Source organism: Gadus macrocephalus, chromosome 8, assembly GCF_031168955.1.
Source record: "Gadus macrocephalus chromosome 8, ASM3116895v1".
In the NCBI taxonomy this organism is placed as follows: Eukaryota; Metazoa; Chordata; class Actinopteri; order Gadiformes; family Gadidae; genus Gadus; species Gadus macrocephalus.
Genome location: NC_082389.1, coordinates 10,024,182 through 10,028,400, shown reverse-complemented (window position 1 = coordinate 10,028,400; position 4,219 = coordinate 10,024,182).

Below are 4,219 nucleotides of genomic sequence, written 5' to 3'. Positions count from 1 at the left end.
TTATTAAGAGTTTCATTAAAAAAGTTCATTTAAAAAAATGAAAATGAAGACATTTTTGCAAACATAGCTTATAAAAAATTTGCAAGGCTGTGTTAGGGCTGGGCAATAAATCGAATTTTGATTGCGATTTCTATTTTAGGGTCAAACTATCACCAAATTAACATTTATTTAATGTTTTCTAGAAAGGGCAAAACAGCTGGATACATATCTTTATATTATTTTAGATTGGAACATTTTTTTTAAGGCGAAATTTCAAAGTTCTCAGTTCGAACGTTTTTTTTGAGTGAAATGCTGAATTTCAGTATTTATATTGAAACGGCAGCATCAAGTGGTTGTATATATTATTGCAAACGGAAACCCTCACCGAAGACCCCCCCCCCCCCCCCCCTACTCCTTGACCACCTTGACTAGAGACATTTTCTGGGAGAAACACTGCACCTCTTAACGTGGTCACATGAGGAAACAAAACGACACACCTGTTTCACAAACACCTTAGCACCTGGTACAAATACTTGCACGCTACTTTTCTCCAATGGCTGATGATTGGTGAGCATAGATTAAACCACCCCTTGCGTCAGAGCGGAGGCATGTACTACAGCATGATGTTCATATTGAGTGTTGACAGCGTTTTCCCACAGCGTGCCGTGTATCTCCTCTTTGTTCAGAGGCCTGACCCCTCCCAGTCCATTGTGACTCACAACAACAGCCTGCAATTACAGAGCCCGTCCACAATGGGCCCAGCTCGGTGGAGTGTGTTACCGGTGGGCAGACGGTACAACCGGCCCGGGTTGGTTTATGAACGATGTATTGTCGGACTTCCAGGTAGAATCCCAGAGTTAATCAATGTCTCTGTTGGTATTTACTGTATGCCCCGGCCCTGGACCTTAGCCGGGGAGGGACATTTCGGGCCAGTTTTACACGGTACCGGTGAGGGAATAGGAGGCCTGGAAGTGTCTTGCTCTGATCTTTGCCCTGGCCATAAACACAAACCCAAACAGAACGGTACACCTTAACTCAACCAATTTTTTACTTTATTCCCATTTCAATTGAGGGAATTTAGCAGACGGCGCTTTTATCCAAAGCCACTTGCAATAAGAACGTTTGTCAGAAGAGAGAGAAACACATTTTTTTCTCTGTTGGTAGAGTAAAGATGTTCATAGATCCAAGTGCCAAGCATTAACAATCGCTAGGTTAACCCATTCCCCGTAAACAACAAAGATAGCTAGGATAAGATGTTGGCCAATGCCAAGTACTATTCCCAAACTTTGTACCTCCATTTAATTGGATAAAATAACTTAACGATTGCCTGTGCCGAGTAATGCATCATGGGAATCGCTGTGAAACATCACTCTTTCAGCATTACAGAGCATGGTCATGTCAATAGGTCAATAGGTCCCACCAGACCTATTGATCGGGGTAAAGCACCAGGTTTGGCATTTCTACAGAAACCATTATCAGTCGATTCCCATTGGTTCTTCACAGTTTTTGGCCACGAACGCCACAGGACTTAGGTACAACACTCAATTGATACAAATTGATTTGCCTGTTGCCATGTTTGACTTCAACACCACATGGCCTGTATGTCCGCATCCAGGATTGCTACCCCAGAACATGGGAGGTCGGGGGTTTGCATTTCTGTACAGTGGGTCCCAGAAGATCATTTGTAAAGGGTTGATAATCCCCCACACATCATGTGTGTCTGCCGTGGCCCGGCTGTGTTTGCATACAGAGCAGACAGACACGGAGCGGCTGTAAACTTTGATCCACATTTATGTCCCCACACATACACAGAGAGACAGAGAGACTGTGTGTGTGTGTGTGTGTGTGTGTGTGTGTGTGTGTGTGTGTGTGTGTGTGTGTGTGTGTGTGTGTGTGTGTGTGTGTGTGTGTGTGTGTGTGTGTGTGTGTGTGTGTGTGTGTGTGTGTGTGTGTAGGAGACCAAAGTCGCTAGCGTCCCAACACACCAGGTTTGCAAACAAACAAGCAGTGAGTGCTGACGGTCCGAACCAGGCCCGGACCGCTGGGTGATGATAGCTCCCAGCCGTCACTGTGGCGCTCGTTTGAAGCGATTTGTGCTAACGGGGGGGGGGGGGCGGTTGACAGCTACCGCCACTATGGGGGCAATAGGCCTTGTAGCGTTCCGGGTTTGAATCCCGATCGGTGGTCCTATAATACGTGTCATCTCATTCCCTCATCCCCCTTTCCTGTCCACAAACAAACAATAGACCATAAATACCCATATAATAGAAAAACCTAACATAAAGGCCCTATTTTAATATCATGGAGAAGTGACCCCTTTATATTCTACTGTTGACCCTCGTAGATCATTCTAGATGTTTCCACACTGTGGGGCATGGGGGGGCTCCCCTACTCTACAAAAGTAAAAATTATTTATAAGGCACATTTAAAAACAGTTTTCACTGGCCAAAGTGCCGTACATGGTGCAAAGAGGCACATAAAGGAACACATACCACATACATAGACGAAAACATATAAAATAAAAGGCATATCACAAAAGGGGAGGAAAGGCCAGGGAGAAAAGGTTGGTTTTGAGCCTAGATTTAAAAATGGTGATGTAGAGGAACTGATGAGTTTATACTCAACTCAAGAGCAGGAGAGACACCAAGGCTCCCACAATGACCCACGAGAAGAACTCCAATAAAGAGATGACCATAAATTTGGCTGATGTATTACAAGCCCTAAATACTTATAGGAGGCTATATAAATCTATTGATAGGGTTGACTTTAACAACACCGTCAGAGCGTGAACAATTCGTCCCAGACTCCGTGACACGGAAACTGTCGCGTCTCCACCTGAGAGGCATGGCGTGGATACAGGCGATGCGTGTCTGAAGACGGGTTAAATGTTCCATAAACTTCCAGGAACCAACACACTCCAACTGATACCCTGAATTTATGTAATATGTAAAATATCTTTCGATTAGCGACGTGACGTGTTGACGTCTAACAAATCTATCAATCTAATTTGTACGGCGTTTACCTTTCATCAAGTTCCATAATAGGACCCGAGTTCTGCCAATACAGCCAAAGAACGTCCACTTGTCTAATGTCAGCGTATTTATAGCTGACTGGGTACCACAAGGACCCCAGCCAGGAGCCTTATCATGGGACACCCCACCACAACACGCCCATCACATTAAGTGAGTTAACAAAACAAAACAAGTGCAACTTTCACTTTTCACAACAGGCACCCATCACCCAAAGACCCCGGCCCCACCACCCAACCGACCCCATCACCCATCAATCCCCACCACCCACCGGGAACCGCAACCCACATCCCCCACACCCACCTGCCCCAACCACCGACACTGCCCATTCACCCGGCCTTACAACACGTCGTAGTTGGAAGGACTGGTTCTGACGGTGAAGGTAATGCTTTTTTTCGTTAAGAACTCCGTGCTCCCCCCCACATACACCGGACCCGAGCAGTACACCACCACGCCGTCCGTTCATATCACCAGAGGCCCTAGGGGCGGCGGGTGAAGCCGAGTTCAGCCCAACAACGAGCACTGAAGTATAGGCCAGTAGCATCCCATTGAAGATGGCGACCTCCGCGGCGTGATGTCGCGTATTCAACCCCGCAACCCCCGCCGCTCCGAGCACAGATCACGCACACGGTTTGTTGACATGGCGGGCGGGGAGTGTATCTTCCCCGGGAGCCGTCAATCAGACCAAAACACCTTGTGGGGGAGCCTGCTCGGGGACTCACCTGTTGTGCTCTCCGCGGGGCTGAGGGAGCGAGGCCTTCAGCGGGCTGCCAGGCTCAGTGCGCAGGGGGTTAGCAGCTAGCGAGGTGTACGGGCCCACACACCAGCTAGCGCCCGCGCTGTTATCAACACCACTCCCGGTGGTACCGAGCTCCGAGGGGCAGACGGGGGACCGGAGGGTGGGTTGCTTGCTCGGCGGTAACACGACGCCCCCTGAACTGACACGAAGGACTCCGACTTAGGCTTCACCTTCTAGCAAAGCATAGCAGAGCGAGCTAGTTAGCACAGGGCTAGATGGCTAGCTGGCTAGCTAGCTAGGCTAGGTGGTTAGCGGGTCAACTTTATGATGCGGTCTGCTGGAGGCTCCGATAAACTCCGTCTCCTGGGTGGACGTCCGGCCCTCCCGAAGCAAAACTAGGAATTCCTGGCGAAGGCGAGGTGTCCCCGACGTGAGGACCGAGACGCTGCGGGATGTGGAGTAGCTCGCTGCG